This window comes from Paroedura picta, chromosome 2, assembly GCF_049243985.1.
Source record: "Paroedura picta isolate Pp20150507F chromosome 2, Ppicta_v3.0, whole genome shotgun sequence".
NCBI classification, from domain to species: Eukaryota; Metazoa; Chordata; class Lepidosauria; order Squamata; family Gekkonidae; genus Paroedura; species Paroedura picta.
In genome coordinates this window covers 2,321,304-2,345,497 of record NC_135370.1, presented here as the reverse complement: position 1 = coordinate 2,345,497, position 24,194 = coordinate 2,321,304, and the positions used below count along the sequence as shown (strand labels likewise).

General features: G+C 48.8%; 1 protein-coding gene across 1 annotated transcript in view; it reads left to right on the top strand.

The window, feature by feature from the left end:
* Positions 1 to 1,577: 1,577 nt before the first annotated feature.
* The window catches only part of RAPH1 (Ras association (RalGDS/AF-6) and pleckstrin homology domains 1), a 90,178-nt gene continuing 67,561 nt past the window's right edge, over positions 1,578 to 24,194 (top strand). The window contains 1 exon segment of the mRNA XM_077319212.1: positions 1,578 to 1,735. The gene's annotated coding sequence lies outside the window, so the exon portion shown is untranslated.

Here is a 24,194-nt window from a genome sequence, read left to right as displayed (position 1 = left end):
AAGGAGATTGGCTGGCTGCTGGACAGACAGGTAAGCCAGTTGGAGGAGGAGGCACTCAGGGGCCTGAGTGGCACTTAAGCCATGGGACATGCTCCTCCTCCAAGCCTTTACCAGAAATATTAGAATCACTAGCAAGAAAGTGCATTGCAAACAGGAATACAATGGGCACTAGGACCCAGGGGACACTGGGAGGTGCAGATCTCTCTCTGTGTCTCTCCCTGTTGCTGTGTGTGCAGCAGGTGTAGCAGGTAATCAGGGCTGGTTTGTAGGACGGAAGCAGGGCTGGTGTGCAGTTTGGGGCAGCTCTGTCTGTCCCTCTCTCCCTCTGACGCAGCAGGGGTGTCTCTCTCTGTGTCTATCTCTCTGTGGGAGCAGGAGGAATAGCAGGTAATCAGGGCTCATACTTAGGAGGGAAGAAGGGCTGGTCAGCAGCTTGGGGCAGCTTTCTCTGTGTCTCTCTCTGCCTCCCTTGCAGCAGGAGCGATAGGAGGGAATGAGGGCTCGTGTTTGGTCTGGCAGAGCTCTGTGTGTCTCCGGCACATCTGAGAGGCTAATGTCCAGGGAGGCAGGGTGGGAGCTGCACCGTGATTGCCCCTATTCCAACTAGAACACCCCAGACTGTTCCACCCCAGACCGTTCCACCCTATATATTTCACAAATATATAGAGGAACCATGGATAAGGATAGAGTTGGAAGGCACCTCCTGGGTCATCTAGTCCAACCCCCTGCACTATGCATGACACCCACAACCCTCTCGCTCATCCCATCACCTGCCACCCCCCCCTTGAACCTTCACAGAATCAGCTTCTCCATCAGTTGGCTATATTAAGGGGAACAGATTTGTTTAGAGAGTGGCTCAAGTGCCTCTCCTGTATCTAATGTGAGGCAGCTCAGAACACACAAAAAAGCCATCCAAGGTGTAGGGTTGGGGAATACCTGGAGATTTGGGGGGGGGGGGGGTTGGCGAGGGGAGGGACTTCAGCACGGTATAATGTGGGAGAACAATCCAAGCGGCGGCTCCCCAGGTGCTCCCTGGAGGTTGGGAACCCCAGACGAGGGAGCGAGGGTAATCCCCTATAGCCCCCCCAGGGAAGCAGGCGTGCCTCGGCAGGGCTGCCCGAGCGGCAGAATTTCATTCCGATGCCACCTGGATTTGTGCAAAAGGGGGCATCTTTTTCGCTGGGTCCCTTCCTTCCGGCCACGGTTGCCAACCTGCAGGGGGCACCTGGAGCTCTCCCATCTTCCAAGGGCGCTCTGCAGGGCTGGCATGGGTGGGGGGCTCTGCTCCAGCCCCCCCACCACCCTGGAGGGCCCCCGAGCGGGGTGCCGGGCCAGTGGGGCGGGGGGAGAGCCCGGGCGGGGCGGGGGGGTCCCTGCCCCGGACATGCCGGCCGCCCCTTCTCTTCCCTGCGGCTTCCGCGGGCGGGGTCGGGGGTGGGCGTGGCCGGAGCTCCCGGCTGGGGGCTGCGGGGCGCCTCCCTCTGCACATGCCCAGAGGCGCCGCTGGGGAGGCCGCCGCAGGAGGGTGGGGGGCGGGGCCTGGGCGCCGGAAGTGAGGGCGGGGAGGGGGCGGGGCGGGCGAGGCCGGCTTGGCGGGGGAGGGGCGTGGGGGGGGAGGCGGCGGCGTCGCGCCGGGAGCGGCCAGAGCTGGGCGGGAAGCCCCGAGGAGGAGGAGGAGGAAGGAAGGAGGGAGGAAGGCGGAGGAGAAGCCCCGCACAGCCCCGCAGCCCGCACGGTAGGAGACGCCGCTCCCCCCCGCCCCCACCCCCGCCCCCTCCTCAGTCCGGGGGTCCCGGGCCCCTCTCTCTGCGGGAGCCCCCTCCCCGCCCTCCCTCCCGGCCAGGCCAGGCCATCCAGGCGCTCCGGCCACCCCAGCTGGGGAAGGGGCTCGGCCGCAGGGACAGCGGGGGGGGGGAGGGCTCCCACACCCACACCCCACCCCCACCCCCCACCCCCACCCCCACCCTTCCGGGGGCTCCGCAGCTGTCTGGTCTGGCCGCCCCCCCCTATCTCCCAGAGCCGAGAGGGATTCGGGGCTGCCTCCTGCAGGGCCCCCTCCCCCCTCCCTCCTCCCTCCCCCGAGATCCGCCGGGCGGGGCCCAGGAGCCCCCAGATCAGAAACAGCAGCAGCGGCAGCATCTCCCCCCCCCGCCCCCCCCGGCTGCTGCATCCGCAGAGGAAGGCGACCCCCCCAGGGGCCCCATGGGCGTGGGGGGGGGCGGGGGGCGGGCCCGGCCAGCGGGCGGTTCTTGGGAGTGGCGCCCCCGGGCCTCTGGACTCGGTGCCGGGAGGGCCGCTGGGCGGGGCAGGCCCTTGGAGGGCTGGCTGGGGGGGGCTGCCCGCGGTTGATTGGGACTGCTGGTCTGGACATTGATAATTGGCCACTAACCAGATGGCGATCGTGAACGGGCCTCGGGTGCCCAGAAGCCCCCCCCCCAAGGGCCCTTCTCCATTGGCCCCGCTGCTCCCGGCACCTTGGCCTGGGCCCCGGGGGGGGGGAAGGGGGGCTCCTGTTTGGGAGTCCTCCTCCCCGGCCGTGGGTGGGTGGGTGGGTGGGGGTCTGGTCTCAGTATCTGGGCGCTGCCCTTCTGGAGGTGAGGGGGCAGAGTCAATCCAGTGAGAAGCGAGAAGGAATTTTCTACCTGAACAGCTCAGCTGGTGGCCATTCTGTCTGGCTTAAGTGTAGCCCAATGGTTAAATCCTAATAAAGGGGATGCACTGGGGTGGAGGGGGGGGGGAAGCGGGGTGAAGTGGAATGTGCGGAAACCGAGGGAGCCGTCTCTGGTTTGAATGGCTTTTCTGCTGGGTGTAGCCGGCTAAATTACAGTCTTCGGCTGCCTGAAGAAACCCTGTCAGGGATGGGGGAGGAGGGCTGGAAGAAGGTGGGGAAATGCTGAATCAGAATCCAGGCTCAGGTCTCTCTCTCCCCCCCTCCAGGGACGAGGTGGCTACGAAGGTCCCCAATTTGGCTGTGGGGATGTGGGCAGAATACAGAGCTAGCCGTTTTGCCTGCTCCGGTTAGCGTGTGGCCTTTTGTCTGCGCTCACGCCGGCTTTAAATACGTATCTAACTTGTGCAGAAATATTCTACTATTTGTAGGTATTTTTGCCAAGTTTTCTTGAGTAGACAGACTGCTGTACAGACTGCTGAACAAACTGGGACTTGCACCTGAGTAGGAGCTACGATCAGGCAGTGACTATAATATGGCCAATCTTTCTCATAATTCACTCCATGACATGCCTATGCCTGACTGTTATGGTTGCAACGTGGTTTGATTAAAATCTTCCAAAATTTCTGGGTGTGTTCTGTTCACTGTGTATGAAGATGTCTTATTTCAGCTGGTGGGTTTTTGTTTTTTGAAGATGTGCTCTTCGTTGCTTTTGTACATGCAGCGGCGGCCAAACTGTGGCTCTCCAGATGCCCATGGACTACAATTCCCATGAGTCCCTGCCAGCACGGGCTCATGCGTATTGTAGTCCATGGACACCTGGAGGGCTGCAGTTTGACTACCCCTGCTTTAGAGGCAGAAAGGGAGAAGCCTGGAGCCTCTACAGCAGGGGTAGTCAAACTGCGGCCCTCCAGATGTCCATGGGCTACAATTCCCAGAAGCCCCTGCCAGCATTTGCTGGCAGGGGCTCCTGGGAATTGTAGTCCATGGACATCTGGAGGGCCGCAGTTTGACTACCCCCGCTCTACAGTTTGGCCACCCCTACTCTAAAGCTTTCGGAGTATGACATCTTATTCTAGGGACATATTGCTTAGATATTTGCTGTGCCGGAGACGTGAATTTGGCTGATGCATCCAACTTGGATTATCTCTAATGCTTACCATGCCACATTTTCATGTTTAGCCAAAACATTTTTGAATTAATCCAGCTGTCCTTTTGAGTGTTCTGCATGCCTTTTCAACAGCAACTCTGTGTGAACTCTGCATCTTTTTATTTTTGATTCAGTTGCCACCATCCCGTATCCCAGGTTTGTTTCCTCCAGTGAACACAATGGACCAAAAAGGTTCTGTCACGTCCTTCTAAAGAATTATCTTCTTTATTCTCCCATCCATAATGTTTCACTGACTGCAAATTGCTAAACCATCTTGATTTTTTCCCCTATGAAGTTGTTTTTTCACTGATGATTCCAGCAGGCAGATATGACCATCCAAGTAGGGTTGATTTTATGTAGTCTTCAAGCACTTTTTTCGTGTCATGCAGCTTAGAAAATTTCAGAGGGGCAGTACACACACAAGAAGAAGTACGCGTTCTAAGTGCTGTTAAGTCCCTGCTAACTTAGCCCTATGAATTAATGCCCTCGGAAACATCCTGTTGTCAACAGCCTTGCCTACGGCTACTGGGACTACAAAATGAAGGGTCATGGGATCCTCCATAGAGTCCATCCATCTCCTGTCGGGTCTTTCTCTTTTCCTGCCGCCTTCAACTGTTCCGAGCATGATTGTCTTTTCCAGAGACTCCGGGCTTCTCACAATGTGACCAAAGCATGAAGTTTAGGTTGATCTGATCTAGAAGCCACTTCTTTGCCTTCTTGGCAGTTCACAGTATCCAGAAAACTTCCTCAGCACCACATTTCAAAGGAATTGAGAAGATGAGTAGGTTTGTCGATAACAAACTCTCTCACCATCGGAGATCATTTGAACAGCCTTCTTACTGGGTTTTTTTTTATTGTTCTTTTGTCCTTGGGCTAGTTACAGCCACCTCTCCCAAGCTATTCCAGTTCTGCTTCATCCCTTATTTTACTGGCCTTCATGTGGACAGTACATTCATACTCCAGCTCAGAGCTTTCCTGCCTTAATTTCTCTAACCTTCGGACTGCCTTCAGTCAGTCACACAGATATTCTTAGATTCAGGTGGTAGCCATGTTGGCCTGAAGCAGCAGAACGAGCTTGGAGTCCAGTGGCATCTTTATGTCCAACAAAGTTTTATTCAGGATCTAGGCTTTCACATGCAAGCACATGAAGGCTTAGATGTTGAATAAAATTTCGTTGGACCTAAAGGTAGCACTGGATTCAGACTTTGTCCTACATATATTCTTGTGTAAACACGCTATGTAGCTCAGGGGTAGTCAAACTGCGGCCCTCCAGATGTCCATGGGCTACAATTGTAGTCCATGGACATCTGGAGGGCCGCAGTTTGACTACCCCTGATGTATCTAATACTTGTTGATAGAGGAGATATCTGCATAAAGGGCCGACAAGCCAGCAGAACGTGCCCCCTGAACCATTTTGAGCATACTGCTACCTTTGCAGAAGTCCTTGCCTTGACTCCCTTCCCTTCCCAAGCTACATTTTCCTCTTTCCTGTTTCAAAGTGGATCCATATTGGGACCATATGTTGCCTCAGCTTTCAACATGTCTTTCCTTCTCTGATGTGATTTTTTTCAGTGCATCTCTCACTATATGGCTACATGACAAACTGTCACTGGAATTTGTCACTTCTTTTGGTTGTTTGTCCCACATAAATAAGTTAGGGGAATTATAGCTTTTCCTGAGCTTAGGTAGTTGGACAACATTAGCAGCGGTTTCTGTTCAACACGTTAGTACAGCCTTTTTCAACCATTTAAACGTGGAGAAGCCGCTGGAACAATGTTTCAGCTTTTGAGGAGCCCTGGAAGTTATGTCAGCCGGCCACATCCTTCCGGAAGTGACGCGTCACTGGAAGTGACATCACCACCCATGTCAACAGGAAGTTGGAGAAGGACTGAGGGGGGAGAGGCAGGAGGGAGTAGGTATGTAGGTGCTGCCCCTTCCCAGGAACAGAAACCTTGAGTGGCCTCACATGTGGGAGGGGGAGAAATGGGAGCAGCTGGTTCCCTAGCTTGTGGCCAAGTCCATTAAGGTAGGAAGGGAAGGGTCACAGAGGGGTGTGCACTTCAGCGCGGTCCAGCCGCCTTGGCAATCACCGAAGCCCAAGGTGGTGAGTGCCGCGGCACGGAGAAGAGGGGTGGCAGTCACCACCCCTCCTCTCTGTGCCATGGCGCTGGTCTCCTACTTGCCGCATCGTGCTTCGGTTGGGAATCCCTGTGTTAGTAGGGATAAGGACAATTATAACTAATCACTGTTGTTCTCGGACTGGTTGCTGTGGTCTTCCTACCTGCGGTATGCAAATAGCACTGGTCACAGAAGAAGTAGCTTGGGTTGCAAAGTACCTGGGCATTCTGGGGGTGGAGTCTGAGGAGGATGGGATTTGGGGAGGGGCCTCAGTGGGGTGCAGTGCTATAGAGCAGGGGTGGTCAGCCTGTGGTCCTCCAGATGTCCATGGACTACATTTCCCATGAGCCCCTGCCAGCGAACGCTGGCAGGGGCTCATGGGAATTGTAGTCCATGGACATCTGGAGGACCACAGGTTGACCACCCCTGCTATAGAGTCCACCTTCCAAAGCAGCACTTTCTCCAGGGGAACTCTTAGCCACTGCCTAAAGATGGCCAATAGAGTTGGGTGCTTCAGCGGCCAAAGTGGCCAGTCTCTCCCGGCGCAGCCAGCGCCACGGGGAGGGGAGTCGCTGATGCCCACGCCTCCCCCCCCCCACGCACAGCACTGGCTGCGCCGGGAGAGACCAGCCACTTTGGGGACCGAAGCGCCCAACCCTAGTTGCCAACCCTAAACGTGGTGAATTTTCTCTTTCATAAAAATAGATGGTAATCTTCTGGCCAGTGGATTAAATTAGAATTAGGTTAGCCGTGTTCTTAAGATGCTTAATAAGAACTCTCTAAGTTATATATATATCAAAATCACAAAATGTCATAGTCCCATTGTATACGGCACTGGTCAGACCACACCTGGAGTACTGTGTGCAGTTCTGGAGGCCTCACTTCAAGAAGGACGTAGATAAAACTGAAAGGGTACAGAGGAGAGCGACGAGGATGATCTGGGGCCAAGGGACCAAGCCCTATGAAGATAGGTTGAGGGACTTGGGAATGTTCAGCCTGGAGAAAAGGAGGTTGAGAGGGGACATGATAGCCCTCTTTAAGTATTTGAAAGGTTGTCACTTGGAGGAGGGCAGGATGCTGTTTCTGTTGGCTGCAGAGGAGAGGACACGCAGTAATGGGTTTAAACTACAATGATATAGGCTAGATATCAGGCAAAAAATTTTCACAGTCAGAGTAGTTCAGCAGTGGAATAGGCTGCCTAAGGAGGTGGTGAGCGCCCCCTCACTGGCAGTTTTCAAGCAAAGGTTGGATACACACTTATCTTGGATGCTTTAGGATGCTTTGGACTGATCCTGCATTGAGCAGGGGGTTGGACTAGATGACCTTTATGGCCCTTTCCAACTCTATGATTCTATATTTCTTTCATTCTAAGTATACTTTTTACTTTATAGTGACTCCAACAGATTACATAGTATAAAATATACATACTAGTTGATGAGAACCCAGGAACCTGAGGATTGAAAATTAGCGTTTTTGAGAATGTTCTTCAGCAGCCTCTACGTTGACCATCTGAAAAACATCACTGAATGCCTTGACCTCTTTCCATAGGGGAAAATAATCATGTCTACTTCCACCTGTTTAAGAGCTTCTCTTTGTCTTCAAAGTTTAATAGTAATGACTTTGTAAAATCTTGCAGCTGTAGATGCTGCTGAGAAATGCCAAACTTGGCTCAGAGGTTTGGTACATAATTGCTGCGAAGGAACATCTTTTAAGAGAAAGCTCCCAGGTGCATTCAGGAGCTCTTTTGTTTCCCTAAATGACCTTGTAGATGCTGGTTTCACAGGCTAACCGCTGGGGAGGAAGTGGCATCCCCTCAGGCAGACTCCTCGGGTAGGAAAGTCTGCTGCAGCAGAGAAACAGTTAAGCGCCATTGTGGTTAACAACCATTTCTTCTCAAATTGATCAGGGTTTGGGGCTTTCCAAAGAAATTGTGTTGGACTTGAAGAAACTTAAAAAAATATATTTGTACTCTTTTATTTTTCTTAATAGCACCTGAAAGCTGTTATCAAATCATGCTGCACATAAGTAAGACCCGCCCCAAAGACCCACAAAACCAGTGTATCTAATCCACACACACACACACACACTTTGCTTTATCACTAGTCTCTTTGGTCCAGTTGGCCTGTTTCCGGTTAATGCTTAATACTTCTTGTCAGCATAGATCAGGGGTAGTCAAACTGCGGCCCTCCAGATGTCCATGGACTACAATTCCCAGGAGCTCCCTGCCAGCGAATGCTCGCAGGGGGCTCCTGGGAATTGTAGTCCATGGACATCTGGAGGGCCGCAGTTTGACTACCCCTGGCATAGATCTTCCCCGATCACTTAGCTCGACCACTGACCTTGTGTTCCTTGAATGACTTTTTGCCTTCCTAGAGTTTCTTTCCCTCTTGCTGCCTGAATCACTGCCAGAGTAAGTTGCCTTCCGGCTTCTGTCTGGCACCGAAATTCTCTTAACAGGAGTACATGTTAGGATGCTAAGAAATTTCGGATTTATTAAAGATGTTTTGGTTGTGGCTTCCCACATCATCATGAAACTGTACATAATAGCAGTAGATGTTTAGAATGAAAGATTAGGGTTGGAGTCTGCTGCAGTGGTTATTTTCGGTATTATCCTGCTGTTGGCGTCTGTCTCTGTAATTCCGATTATGACATCATTTAGAGCAGTGGTCCCCAACCCCCGGGCCTGGGACCGGTACCGGTCCATAGATCAGTCGATACCAGGCTCCTCCTCGTCCTCCTCCCCGGCTGCTGCCTCGGGGGCTGCCCTGCCACTCTGCCACCAGCTCACCTTTGGTGCTCTCCAGCGTCCACCATGGCTGGGGCTCCCCCTTGGTGTGGCACTGTGCAGCTGCTGCTGGCAGCGCCCCCCAGCAGGCAGTGGGAAGTCAGGGGCACCGGCAGGAAAGCAAGTGCAGCAGGGGTCAGGTGGCGGCAGCGACGTCCCTTGGCAAAAGACTACCCCCCCCCCCTCCCGGGCCTCAGTAAAATTGTGTTGACCGGTCCCCGGTGATAAAAAAGTTGGGGACCACTGATTTAGAGTATACCTTGCCATAGACAGCTTGTTCACATACTCTTTTAATTCTCTAATAATCCAACTTCTGTACCAGCGAGAAGCCCCTGGAACATTCCTCAGGCTTTGAGAAACCCCACAAGTGGCTCAATCGTGCAGAATATGGTTGGGAAGCAGAGCTGTGGACACGCCCACTCGGGGCCCCTCCCCCCTCCAGGCCTATCATTGGCTATTTTGGGAGGAGGAAATGGGAGGAGGAACGCTGGCAGAAGTTCATGGGAATTGTAGTCCGTGGACATCTGGAGGGCCGCAGTTTGACTACCCCTGCTGTAAACATTGTGTAAGCATGCTGTTTACACTTATATCCCACCTTTATTCTGTAGAGTTCCAGGTAGTATGCACATTATTATTATTTTTATTTGTTTTTGTTTTTATTTTTATTTTTATTTTTATTTTTATTTTTATTTTTATTTTTATTTTTATTTTTATTTTTATTTTTATTTTTATTTTTATTTTTATTTTTATTTTTATTTTTATTTAATTTTTAGTCTGCCCTTCTCCCAATAGGTCTCAGGGCGGTTTACAACATAAATAGTTAAAACACAATAAAATCCCCATAAAAACCCCAATTAACATCAGCAAAAGTTACATATAACATATAGGGGCGGTGGTCACAATTCTGATCTTAGTTCAGCCTGGTGGAGAGAGTAATATTCAGAAGAGGGTGGCACCAGGTAGTCTTCTGTCCAATCACTGACCACCTAGCCCTGCTTAACTTCCTTGGATCAGGCCCGTGGAGCACATGAATGCGTGTGAAGCTGCCTTGTGGTGAGGGAGACCATTAGTCCATTGCGGTTCCTATTGCCTAGTCAGACTGGTGGCACCTCCCCAGAGTCTTGCATAGAAGTCCTTCCCATCACCTCCCCCAGCCTTTCTCAACTTGTTTACTATCGAGAAACATTGTTCAGGCTTCGAGCAACCCCAGAAGTGGTCCAATTATCCAGAACATGGTTGGGAAGCAGCGCTGTGGACACGCCCACCCAGGGCCCCGCCCCTTCCCACCCCCATGGGGGTGGTTGATATGACCATAGACCATTGCGCCAATGTACTTTCTCAAGCCATGTAGGTTGTTACATCCCATTTAATCTGTGAACTCTGTTTAGATCAGGGGTAGTCAAACTGCGGCCCTCCAGATGTCCATGGACTACAATTCCCAGGAGCCCCCTGCCAGCGTTCGCTGGCAGGGGGCTCCTGTGAATTGTAGTCCATGGACATCTGGAGGGCCGCAGTTTGACTACCCCTGGTTTAGATGTTGAAAAGAAATATGGGTTGCTTCTGTAAAGAGACTACTCCAGGCTTCCTTTTATTATTTTTGTGTAGAGGCTCCTCAAATTTGGCTCCTCTACCCCAATGCCCCCCCCCCCTCGGGACGGAATGGACCGAAAGAGACCTTAATGGTGTTATAGGTTATTGTGACACCAAAACGATTTGAGTTGATTCAGCTGAATTTGAGCCAGGGAAAGATGCTTCTTTCCAGAGCAGTGGCTCTTCCTTCAGTGATGAAGCTTAACATCTGAGTAGCCTAAAAATTATTTTCAAGCGTATAACCAAAAGCTAGCCACAGAGCTGTGCTCCTGTTGAAGTCATGAATATGATCTCTAATGATGCCTGACATGGGAATAGCCAGACTGGAATCCGAACGGAAGCCGCTGGGTGCTTGATACAAATTACTTGTCAGAGGCACATCCTGATGCACGAGTAAGCCTAGCATTGCGCAGGCGTTTACGCCGCTGCGGAAAAGAAACCACGATGGCTATAGAAACAGTAACGAAATCCCAGGATGGCTTCAGGATGCAGGCAGCTGTTACAGAATTGCAAGATTTATTTATTATCTTATCTGTATCAATAGTCCTGCCTGTCACCCTGTGCTGGGTCTTGACTGTAGCCATCCATGATCTGTTTTTGTAACTCGGCAACGGCCACTCTGGTTGTTGTTTGTGAATGTGTCTACCATGTATGTAAATCAGGGTGTATAGCAGGAGTAGTCAAACTGCGGCCTTCCAGATGTCTATGGACTACAATTCCCATGAGCCCCTGCCAGCACTGGGGCCGCAGTTTGCCTACCCCTGGTGTATAGTGTAGAATACAGATAACTCCTTGCTGTGTTTGACCATGCTGTCTGAGCTATGGTTAGCCCTTTATAATTCTAAACTTATTTGACTCTGCACATTGTCCTGAGTGGTTGGTGCCTTTTGTGCTATAGCTCTTGGACATCTGGGGCTGCACTAGGCCTGGATTTTTGACCCATGGTCATCAAGAGCTTCAGATGCAACCTTGGTTGTATTGCCACACTTTAGTACATGGATTCCTAACCAGGGTTCCAGGGAAGCTTGGGGTCTCACAAGAGCTCCCCAGGGGTTAGGTGACGTTTCCCAGAAGTTTGGATGGCCCCTGACATCACTAGACATCACTGAAGCTCACTCCTCCTGTGACTCTACAGGTCTACTCTCTTTCTCCACGAGGGAAACGGTAAATGATGGATTGGCCAGCTCCTGCATCTTTCCTCTGTGCTCACTTCTCTAAAGGGGCCTGTCACTGCATCTGGGGGTCCTCAGAGCCAGAAAAATGCTTCAGGGGCTCCTCCACTGTCAAAAGGTTGGGGAAGGCTTCTTTAGTAGCTAGAAAGAGCATTGATTTTATCATCCTTGTTTGGTGTCGTGGTTTGGTGTCGTGTGAACTTCTAATCTGGCATGCTGGGTTTGATTCCACACTCCCCCACATGCAGCCAGCTGGGTCACCTTGGGCTCGCCACAGCACTGATCAAGCTGTTCTGACTGAGCAGGAATATCAAGGCTCTCTCAGCCTCATCCACCTCACAGGGTGTCTGTTGTGGGGAGAGGAAAGGGGAAAGGTGACTGTAAGCCACTTTGAGACTCCTTTGGGTAGAGAAAAGCGGCATCTAAGAACCAACTCTTCTTCTTCTTCTTCTTCCGTAATCTCAGGGCTCTCTCAGCCTCCCCTCCCTCACATGGTGTCTCTTGTGGGGAGAGGAATGGGAAGGCTAATGGAAGCCGCTTTGAGCCTCCTTCGGGTAGGGAAAAGCGGCATCTAAGAACCAACTCTTCTTCTTCTAAATTCAAGCAAACAAAGGGGATCTCGTGACTATTTGATGACCCAGCCACATTCAATTGTGAAAGTCTTTCCCCGTGTATCTCTCAAACTCAGAACCGGTCAGGTTTCAACTGGAGTCAGGTTAAACTTTAATTCCCATACAATAGGTATGGTATTTGCTTTTAAAATCAGTATTCTGTCTGGGGAAACGAAGATCAAATAGGTGTGTAAAAGTATGGGAAACGGCTGCTCCTATCGGGAAGGATAAAAAACGCCACCCTTCTTAAGGCTCTCTGACACGGTTTAGCCTAAGCTTCCTCTCTTATGCGTCAGTCACCATTTTGCTTGCAAGACTCGTTTGAGAGAGGAAAGGACATCCTGAAGCATTTATGCCTTCAGCCCCACAGCCGTGCTCCTTGTCGCCTGATGCAGGATGACAATTCTCAGGCATCCAAGCATTTGATTACGTCTCCCTCTAGAGCAGGGGTAGTCAAACTGCGGCCCTCCAGATGTCCACGGACTACAATTCCCATGAGCCCCTGCCAGCGAATGCTGGCAGGGGCTCATGGGAATTGTAGTCCGTGGACATCTGGAGGGCCGCAGTTTGACTACCCCTGTTCTAGAGTCTTCGTATGATGAACAGAGAGAGAAACCGCTTATTTCAGGGAGAGAAACCGCTTATTTAACTTCCAGCTGCATGTACAAATGTGGGCCAGATTCACGGGGAAAGAGGGCACAGCCATGCAAGGGAGGATAGGGCACAACCCCGAAAGAAATAGCTCGTCACGCTCACCCTAGCTAGAAGAATTTCTTTTGCACTATGAAAGATCTGTGACACATTCAGTACAATCATGGTGGCTACTAACTTTGAAAATAAAACACTCCATTCATTTTTAATAGCCTAAACGCTTATAATTTGATGAAGCAAATTGTGTGTGTGTGTGGGGGGGGGATATGCACCGAGAATCTCTTAGAACGTGCACTTTTTAAAAAATGCTTTTGCACCAATAAGTTATTTTTTGCCCATATGATGCATTGAACCTTGTTCTTCCTTACCATTAGAAACGGATGACACACAAGGATCTAATTATCTTGTTCATCCTCTCTTGTTTGGGAAGCTGGGCCATGAAAGCGTTTATCTTGCCACCCCCCACCTCCAGGTTAGTGGTTGTGAGCCAAATGTCGTGGTCTCTTCCCTCCGGCTGGCTTCTCTCTTGATATAAAATTAGCTGGAGAAACGAACAACTTTTAAAGAGTTCGCTTCCATTTGGCACCTTCCCGCAAGATTAGTTTTCCACGTTTTTTTCTTGAGAACGAGCGAAGTATTAATATGAGTGTTTCATGAAAGGAAACTGTCTGGCAGGGTTCAAGTGGGTAGCTGTGTTGGTCTGATGTAGCACAACCAAAATAGAGTCCAATAGGACTGTTAAGACCAACAAAGATTTATATGCACTCGAAACCTCCCGCCTTGAATAAATCTTTGTTGGTCTTAACAATCCTATTGGACTCTATTTTGGTTGTTGGACAGGGGTAGCCCTTCCAGGAGAACCGCTGTCATCTGGATACGTGCCTGTTTTTATTCTTGCTTCATAAAATCTTCCAGCTGTATTTAAATCAAATTAAAACATGGATATATGATGGCGGTTCTTTAGTGGGGGGAGAATTTCGGTCAAGATGCGTTTCTTTGTCGAGTGCTTCGACTTCTAAGCAGAAACCACTCTGGTTACAATTACCATGGGACGGAATAAGATGGTGCCAATTGTAACACCACAGCAACATGGTTTAATAAAGAGAAGTGTTTCTTCTCTGTTTCCTCTACATTGGCAAGTGAATACTTTGGACTGTCTGCAACTTAAAATATTTTAATGTGGAGTAGCCGTTAAAATAAACAGAATATGAATATTTACTGCATGGACTTGGCACACTGATGATATTGTCAGTCTGTTTTGGGGATGGCTCTGGGGGAAGGAAATCTTAGTGTTGTGATGCCCTTTGTTTAGACTGTGTAAAGTTCAGCCCCTCTGGGAATTGCCCCAAAGTGAAAGAAAGGTTGATGATCTGTCAGAGAAGACCTCCCATCCACCCATCAGCTGTTTTCAACATCCAAGGGGGCAGGGATCTAGCAATCTATCCACTTTGTCCCAGAATAGGCACCTGAAGCTATCGAAAGTCATCTCCAAAAGTAGCCAAGGGGCCTCCAGTATACTTTCTGTATTAATTGATGGAGGTAAGTCACAGCGGAGTGACAAGGTTTTATCTGCAAAATGGCTCACAAAAGCCTCACAGCTAATATCCAATTCCCATCACTGGCTAATCAAAAGATCCCCGCCCTGCTGTATGCAGATGGTACGGTGGTTTTGTCCCTTACTGGAGTAAGGCTAAGTTGGCTTTCTATTGTGCAGAAGAGCTATTGAAAATCAGCTGAAACAAAACATATGTTATGTTTTGGAAATCAGAGATCCAAATGTAGCTGGTCCATTAATACTAGCAGAATTGAACAGTGCCCCTCTTTCAGATACCTGGATATTACTTACCAAGCATCTCTGTCCTGGCAGGGCCATCTACATGGCAGTATTCTCCTTGGCTAGACATTCATCTGGCTCTATCTTTAAAAATATATATATTCTGCAGTGGGGGTCAACTAGTTGCCCCAGCACTTATAGTCTTCTTGAGCAAAGTTATCTTTCTGTATGGGGTGCAGATCTGGGGCTAGAAGACAAAAGACTTGTATAGGCAGGAAACTACTCAAAACCCCTTTATTAGGAAAATCCTTAAGCAAGGCTGGCTGCTTTGCCAAGATCTGAGGTCAGTATGAGGCCTTTTGCTGTAAGGGCACATCTAAAACTAATAAACTATTATATAAAACTAGGAAATTTACCTTCCACCCATTTAGTTAAGCTCAGTTTTCAATATTGCTCGGAAAGAAATTGTTGGTGTGATTTGTTCTCTTCCATCTTGCCTACTTCTGCTTCACGTGAATAAATCATGGGAGTTCAATAAAATCCGAGCCTGGGTCCAGGAGAAGGATGCTGCGTGTGATCATGAGTTGGCAGAAAAATCAAAATCTTCAGTCTAGTACCCGAGGCTAAAGCCAAATAGATACTCCTCCTGCTTTCTGAATGGTTTAGTCAAGGCTACATTTAGAAAGGCCTTTACTTGGGCTCGTTTCCAAAACTTTCCATCTGCAAACTTATATGGGAGATTTAACAGTCTCCCGTCGGACAAGCGGTTATGCCCCTGCAGTCTGAACCAGGTAGAAGATCTCAAGCACCATCTGCTGTACTGTCCCCTTTATGACTCTATCCAACCTAGTTTGAATCAAATACTGTTTTGTATTTCCGGTTTGGGTGAGGACCGAATTAAGATTCTTTTGGCAGACGTGTTCCCAACGGCTACACTATCATCCCTGTCCATCAGGAAGAGTTTTGGCCCTGATGAAACCCAGAGTTGGCGATGTTTATTGTAAAACTGTATGTTATCTTTTGAGGTTTATTTTAAAAGTCTCTTAATACGAAGATTTAATTTTTTTTAGTCTGAATTTATTTTAATTATAGTTTCTTAACACACTTGTTGTAATTGTTTTACTTTTGTCCTTATGGTTGCAATGACAGAAGACTGTAACAAAATAAACTTCTTTACTTACAATTCCCTTACCTTTGAGTGCCCTTCTTCAAGGGCAGTGAGTGATCGAAGTATGTTGAGTGTGAACATGCAGACCCGATGGAGGTGGGAAAGCACTACTCTTCACTACCATCATCGCCATCTTATAGGCTCTCGTTGGTGGCCTACGAGAAGTTCTCCTTACTTTGTTGCGAATCTTCCTCCAAACTCGCTCTAGTCCTCTAAGGTCCCGCTTCCAAGGGACCAAGCTCTATGAAGATAGGTTGAGGAATGTTGGGAATGTTCAGCCTGGAGAAAAGGAGGTTGAGAGGGGACATGATAGCCCTCTTCAAGTATTTGAAAGGTTGTCACTTGGAGGAGGGCAGGATGCTGTTTCCGTTGGCTGCAGAGGAGAGGACACGCAGTAATGGGTTTAAACTTCAAGTACAACGATATAGGCTAGATATCAGGAAAAAGTTTTTCACAGTCAGAGTAGTTCAGCAGTGGAATAGGCTGCCTAAGGAGGTGGTGAGCTCCCCCTCACTGGCAGTCTTCAAGCAAAGGTTGGATGCACACTTTTCTTGGATGCTTTAGGATGCTTAGGGCTGATCCTGCGTTGAGCAGGGGGTTGGACTAGATGGCCTGTATGGCCCCTTCCAACTCTGTGATTCTATTATTCTTCTCACCCAGCTCTTGGAGCTCCACACCTGCGATGTGTGTGCCCACCGGAGTTCCAACGCCCGCGCCTCCCCTCCCCCCCCCACAGTGCGGCAATGGCTGCACCAGGAGAGACCTGCCGCTTTGGGTGCCAAAGCACCCAACTCTACGATATCAGGTGGCCGGTTTGAGGCGGGGGTGAAGAGGATGTCGGGTTGATGGGGAATATATTGATCTGAATGGGCATTGCAACCTAGTCTTAACAAAATGTATCCTGAGTTTAGTTCCTTTCTCCTCAATCGATCACTTTTGCGGAAGACGCTAAGCCTGTTTGAGAAATTGACCAAGAGTGTGACAAAAAACATTTGCTCTACTAATTTTGTTGCCCTGAGTGCCAAAAACCTCGAGCATCCTTGGTTGTACCTCAAGGACCTGAGCTGTTTTCAAGTCTTCCCAAGAAGTTGTCCTGTTAAGGTTAACTAGCAGCCTACCTCTGTGAGAGAGTGCCACAGCTATAGCCAGGGAAGTCATGGGTTTGTTCTCGATCTAGCTGGTCCCACATCTTCTCCTGTATCAGTAGGCCGTGTTGATGGCTCTTGAGCCCGTTCTTGGGAGAGGCAGCGTGCAGATTTTCTAAATAAATGAAGACAAGACTGATTTAACACTCCACACTTTGTTGAGGCTTATATGGTTGCAGGCAACACAGCTCAGGATTAGAAGAAATCGACAAATGTTTATCTTGTAAACACTTACATGTGTCTGTCACTCACTCACCTGGAGATAAATTCAGGTGGGTCTGAGGCAATAGAACCCTCACCTGGTTTTTGTGCTTCTGAAGAGAAGTCGCATACTATGGTAATTGTTGGAAGACACTGCCCAATAAATGGATTCCGGTCTGTGTTGGACCTTCAAAAGCATGTTGTGAAGAGAGTGCCATACTTATTTTAAAAGAGTGTTGTTCTATTTGCCATGCAAATTCAGAGTGAATTGGTGGCTTTTTTTAAGGGCTTGTGTTTAAAGGGAAAGTTAGCAGGTTCTACTTTCAGAACAATTACCCACTAGACAGCAACTATTGCAGAGGACTGAAGGACTGTGTGTTCTCAGCATTCCACAATTAAGAAGGCTACAATGGTCCATCTATCTCAGATTTTGATTGATTGATTGATTTCCTTCATTATGCCTCAGTGTATCTGAAGAAGTGTGCATGCACATGAAAGCTTATTCCTTGAATAAAACTTGGTTGGTCTTGAAGGTCCCACTGGACTTGAACTCTGTTCTGATTATGTAAAGTTCTCATCACCATATCTCGGGGGGCGGGGGGGGCGGGACTTTGCAGAGCTGAAAAAGTCTAGAAGTGGCCGACTTAGTTGATTAGAAAGTGCACACCTTCCCTATGAGGAAAGGTTGAAGAGTCTGGGACTTTTCAGCTTAGAAAAGAGATGACTCAGAGGGGACATCAGAGATCTCATAAAATGATGCATGGGGTAGAGAGAGTTGACAAAGAATTTTTTTTCTTCGTCTTCCAAAATACTAGAACTTGAGGCATCCAATGAAGTTGATGGGTAGTTGGTTCAGGACAGACAAAATGAAATACTTCTTTACACAGAGAGTGATTAAAATATGGCATTCTCGGCCAAAGGATGTAATGATGGATTAGATAGATTGATGGAGCGTAGGTCTCTCTGTGGCTACTAGCCATGGTGACTGTAGGAGTCTTCACATTCAGAGGCATTCCATCTCTGGGTCCCAGAGCCAGGAGACAATGTCAGGGAAGGCTTCAGCTAGTACACCCCATTGTTGGCCCTGCAGAGGAACTGGCTGGTCCCTGGGAGTGACGGGAGGCTGGACTGGAGGGACCCTCCCTGGCCTGACCCAGCAGGGCTCTTCTTGTGTTCATGGAGAAGGTCTGTGAGCAATCAGCAGCCTAGCCAAGTTGTATCGGCAATGTTTGCTCTCCGTGTTTAGCATTATCAGTAGGTCTGTCTTACCTGACTCATTCTGGCAGACTTGTTATGGGGCGTTGAGATTTTGGCTTAAATCTTGGGATGCCTGGCAGAGCAGTCCAAAGCAGGTTTACCCAGAACCTTACATTGTCTACTCAGTGGAGCTGGCTCTCAAGAATAAGTCCTTAGGATTTAAAAAAAATATGTGTCATATTGTGTGTAAACCACTTACCTTCTAGATTAATATTTGTCATAGAGACAGATTTTAAGTTGTGTCAATGCATGTTGGTGCAAGTTAACAAAACTACTACTTTAATGTGATTTTCCTGTTGACCTTTTTGTATTCTGCCTTACATACGCAGACGCAACCAGTCCTCCTGGAATGGATGGATTCAACACAGACGGTTTTTAGTTGCACAGCATTAGTAATAGCCAGTGTTTTGTAGCGATGTTGTACTCATAGGAAAATCTTACATTGCAGGCTGTCCTCTGCCGTTGCTGCTCCTCCTCTCTGACTCTTCAGATTAGATTTAAATATCTGTCTTCATAGCTGAGCAAGTTTTTGCTGTCGAGGGCCTCAGATGCAAAATGAGGGCTCTTCCTGTTCAATTTTCTTCTAAACCAGGGGTAGTCAAACTGCGGCCCTCCAGATGTCCATGGACTACAATTCCCAGGAGCCCCCTGCCAGCGAATGCTGGCAGGGGGCTCCTGGGAATTGTAGTCCATGGACATCTGGAGGGCCGCAGTTTGACTACCCCTGTTCTAAACTATGTAGGACTGCGGTGATGTAGTTTTCTGCAGTTAGGAACGTGTTAGATTTCGAGAGAGCTGTTGTCGCCAGCAGGGTCTAGCATGGTTGGAATAGTTTTCAGGTAATGGTCACGAAAACCATGAACTCCTGGCGTCACATGCTCTAGGGCAGGGGTGGGCAAACTTGGCCCTCCAGATGTCCATGGACTACAATTCCCATGAGCCCCTGCCAGCAAATGCTGACCATATCTGATATGACCATATCTGATGTTGACCCACCCTGATTGGGTCCACAGCTCTGCTTCCCAGCCCTATTCTGCGTGATGTCTGGGGTTTCTTGAAGCCTGAAGAATGTTTCAGGGGTTTCTCAATTGTAAAAAAGTCAAGAAAGGCTTTCCTAGAGCCTGGCTGTTTACACAGAAGGGTTAACGCCGTCGTTTCACTCCTGGGGGCTTGGCAAGGAGGCATGACCATCACTTCTGCGGATCCTTGAAGCCTAACATTATTTCAGGGGCCCTTCCAAGGCTAAAAGGTTGAAAAACGCTGCCTTAGACCGTTTACGCACTGGAGGTTTCAAGCCAGGCTGCCCCACCTCTTCCTGCACCCACATGGGGGAGCATTTGGCCAGGTGCCCCTCATCCGCCCCCGATTTGTGCTCCTGCACAGGAGCTGGGGCAGTGAAGTTCTCAGTGCATAAACGGTCTTAGAGTCACCTCCCTTCTGCCCAGCCACTCTCTGCCTGGGTTCATAAATTCATGTTTCTGTCAGAAATGAGAGCAGTTGCATGTTAAAAGAGAAATTAGCCTGCTCAAGCTTTTGAGAGGTTATAGAATTCTAGTGAGAAGAACATCCAAACGGGTCCCTCCATCGGAGAATTACTAACAGATCTGCAGCTCATTATCCTAATTTGTGATTTTTAAATGACACAGATCAGCAATAATTTGAAAGAGAATGACAGATAAATTGAATTTTATCTAAGATTTGTACTGCCTGGATGCCTTAAGCAGAAAGATGAGATAAAAATAATCTTAATAAATAAATACAATCCCTACGGTTTCATCAAATAGATTCACTGCTTTATCTGACAAAAATTATGTCCCTTAGTCTTGGATTTAAAAGTCCGTATTTTATGAAATTCCTGACAGTCAGACCAGTTCCTCAGTGGAACAGGCTTCCTGGGGAGGTGGTGGGTTCTCCTTCTTGGGAAGTTTTTAAGCAAAGGCTAGGCAGCTGTCTGACATAAATGTGGATTCTGTGAACCTAGGCAGATTGTAAGTGGGTGGACAGAAGGGATTGTGTAGGTGCTCGGCTCCTGTGGCCAATTCCTGCATTGTGCAAGGGGTTGGACTAGATGACCCTGGAGGTCCCTTCCAACATTATGATTCTATAATTCCATGATTCCAAGTTGTTCTGTGGCATCTTGAAGGATAGCAAAGTAGCAAACATACAGAAAGCAAAGATTTTAATGAACAGACTAATTGATAACAACTCTAGTTGTAGATTAAAATTGGCATTCCTAATAGCTGGTGTTCAGAGTAGAAGTTCTTGGGGTGGAGTTTATTCTTTGACCCCTTCTTGTTGTAATCAGTTTTGATGTCCTTAAGTTAACGTTGATTAACAAATTAATACTCTGACTTTCCTTTCTGTTTGTGGTGCTTCTGAAACATGCCAATACTGTGCTCTTTTCTTTCAAATAATCAGATCATGGTTATTTGCAGGCAGTTTAAGATATCTTTTTATGTCTGGATTAGGGATGTGCGCTTCGGCTTGGCTTGGATGCCTTGGCGATCACCAAAGCCTGAGGCGGTGTGTAGGAGGCCAGCACGGAGAGCAGGGGTGGTGGCACCGGTAGGAGGCCAGCGCCAGGGCACGGAGAGCAGGGGGGGTGGCGGTAACCGCCGCCCCCCCTGCTCTCCATGCTGTGGCGCTGGCCTCCTACGTGCTGCCTTGGGCTTCGGTGATCAGCAGGGCGGCTGAGCCGAGGCGCACATCCCTCGTCTGGATCATCAACCAGTTTTGAGCATGGTATTATAAAAATAGTCTGTGACTCTGCTCCAAAGAGTGCCCTGTACATACACTAATTTGTTTTGCCACTCCTCCATCTTGCAGTGGAGATCCTGTAAAAAGGGGGACTTCTGAAAGATCGGGCTGCATACCTGAAAATATTCTTTTCCGCCTTTCATTGGGTTGGATCTTACAGATCTGTTCTGCTAAGGGCGAAAGCGGAGGTCTGTCAAGGCACTTGTTGCCTTGAGGGGTGGAAGAAGTGCTGCCTTCAGAGCAAGCATTCCCAGTCTCTGTAGCATGGTCAGCCTTCCAGGGTGCCCTCATCAAACTATGGCCTTGGTACCCAGCTTGTACCAACTATACTATTTTCTACAGTGGCTAATCTGATGCTTTTGAGAAACAGACATCACACAGAGGGAAAGATTCAAGGGGGTGGCAGGTTACACTGTCAGCAACAGGGTTGTGGGTGTCCTGCATTGAGCAGGGGTTGGACTAGATGACCCAGGAGGTCCCTGCCACCTCTATGGTTCTACGATTCTCTGGTGCCATGACCCCCCAGCAGTCAAGCCCTCTGACATACACGGCCTTGGCATGTGGAAGTTACATTCCGGCCTTTGACCACCTTCTCCACCCCCCCCTAATTCCCCCAAGATCCTCACTCATGCTGATGTCCATCGCATTTTCCTTGATCAACAAGTGTAAGCGGTGAAGACAAAATGGAAGATACTGTTTCCAGGGTCGGATCCTGGTTTCCGAGATGCAAAAGGCAGCCATGGAAAGGAGCTGGCGTCAGTCCCACTTTCAGATGCTTTGCTGTCCTGACCCATAGATTGGGAAACACTGCTTTAGAGCAGGGGTAGTCAACCTGTGGCCCTCCAGATGTCCATGGACTACAATTCCCATGAGCCCCTGCCAGCATTCGCTGGCAGGGGCTCATGGGAATTGTAGTCCATGGACATCTGGAGGGCCACAGGTTGACTACCCCTGCTTTAGAGGAATGGATCGGTAGAGTGCAGCTCTTTATATCTAGGGCAAAAAGCCCTAGATTCCAGGTTGAGTTTTCAGTCAGTTACAGTAAGCTCTAGAGATAAGACTTCATGATTTCAAAATCAAAACCGGTCTGAATTTCTGATCCTTTTGTCCTGGAACTGGCTTGTGTAATTCCCACGAGACGCAAGTCTTCATACCAAAGAAGATATTTTTTGAAGAAAAGGAAATAATTGTTCTTTTTGGGATGTTAGTCACACGCGGATTTTCAACAAAAAAAAAAGAAATCGGTCGGAAGCATGCCAATTTGTTACACAGCTGTTAAAATGACATAATGGTGTGGGGGGTTTTTTTTTGTCTAACCAAGGGCGTAAATAAGAACTTCCTTCCTCTTTCATTCATATTTGCTTTAACTCTGTAGAGTTGTGATTTAGAGATTTGTCATGCGCTTACTAGGAGAACTGTCTTAAGGGCTTTTCTGTTGTTCATCTGTGACACCCATTCGGGTCTAGACATTGGGTATGTTATGGAACTTAGATGCAGCATGTTTTTTGCATGATTTTGGATTTTCTTCTTCAGGGACTTGATTAGAGACCTATTTTTAGCACCTTGCTGCTGGTAATTACTAGAGGGGTGGAAGATGGTTTTCTGAAATCAGAAACAATTTGTCTGAAACCAGGACAAAGATGTGTGAGCAATATGCAGTTGGAGTTTTCTTCCTGTTCTGCTCTAACACTTCCCACTTTTTCAGATGATGTGGAATGGCTGAATAAGAAACTGTAGCCTAGCTTCATTAGATTGCTTGACAGGATCATGGCTCTAGCTTCTAACTATGGAATCAAAGCAGATTTTTGGCTTCTAGCAGCTTTCTGACATCACTGGTATTTGGTACGCGGCATCATACTTGGTGTGTAAGTTTAGCATTGCATCAAGTTATGTCTTGGGTTTTGAAAAGGGAACGGAGAGCCATGGAGGGTTTTCTGAGCAATGCCCCATGTTTGTCAAACGTGATTGCCTCAGCAGCCCACCAAGGTTGAGGATCTGCCATACACATGATGAGGTGAACTCCAGCTTGGTGTAGCGCTTAGGAGTGGCAGCTTCTAATCTGGAGAGCCGGGTTTGATTTCCCACTCCTCCACATGCAGCCAGCTGGGTAACTCTGGGTTAGAATCATAGAATTATAGAGTTGGAAGGGACCTCCAGGGTCATCTAGTCCAACCCTTACTCACAACTACCTTCCTACCCATGGTAACCCCAATTTCATGCCCAAGTGAACCCCCCCCCCCATACACCAAAAATCTCCAGAATTCAGCCTGGCCTGGAGGGAATTCACCTACCGGTCACAGTCCTGTTAGAAGCTGTTCTCACAGAGCAGTCTCAGAGTTCTCTCAGCCTCACCTTCCTCACAGGTTGCTTGTTGTGAGTGGAGGAAGAGAAGGCAATTATAAGCCTTCAGGCAGTGAAAAGCAAGGTATAAAATCCAACTCTTCTTGGTGAGAGCCTGCTTGGTGTAGTGGTTAGGAGCATTGACTTCTAATCTGATGAGCCGGATTTGATTCCCCGCTCCTCCCTCCCATGCAGCCAGCTGGGTGACCTTGGGCTCATCACAGCCCTGATAGTGCTTTTTCTGACCAAGCAGTGATATCAGGCTCTCCCCGCCTCCCCTCCCTCACAGGGTGTCTGTTGTGGGAAGAGGAAAGGGAAGGCGACTATAAGCCACTTTGAGCCTACTTCATGTAGAGAACAGCGGCCTATAAGAACCAACTCTTCTTCTTCTTCTTCAGTAATCTCACGGCTCTCTCAGCCTTCCCTCCCTCACAGGGTGTCTGTTGTGGGGAGAGGAAAGGGAAGGCGACTCTAAGCCACTTTGGCCAATGATGCACGGAGTGGAAGGTCCACATTCGGTGTAGAATGGCGGCGGCTAAAATCACGGATTATGCACGCTGCAGGCGGCAACCGGGCGCAGAGTCAACGTATGCCGCCAAAAAAGCCGCGTTAGCGAGATGCAGAAGAAAGTGGAGCTTCCCGGGACCAGGGCACAATGAGAAGTGGCTCCGGAGTAGCCGCGTGCAAAATCGGATACTCTGGGTTTTGCCGCCGTTGCGTTCCTTCCCGTGTGTAAGCGGTTTGCTTCGCTTCCTCCTCCTCCGTGTTCTCTATGCCGCTGTTTCAGCCGCCGTGCATAATAGGCCC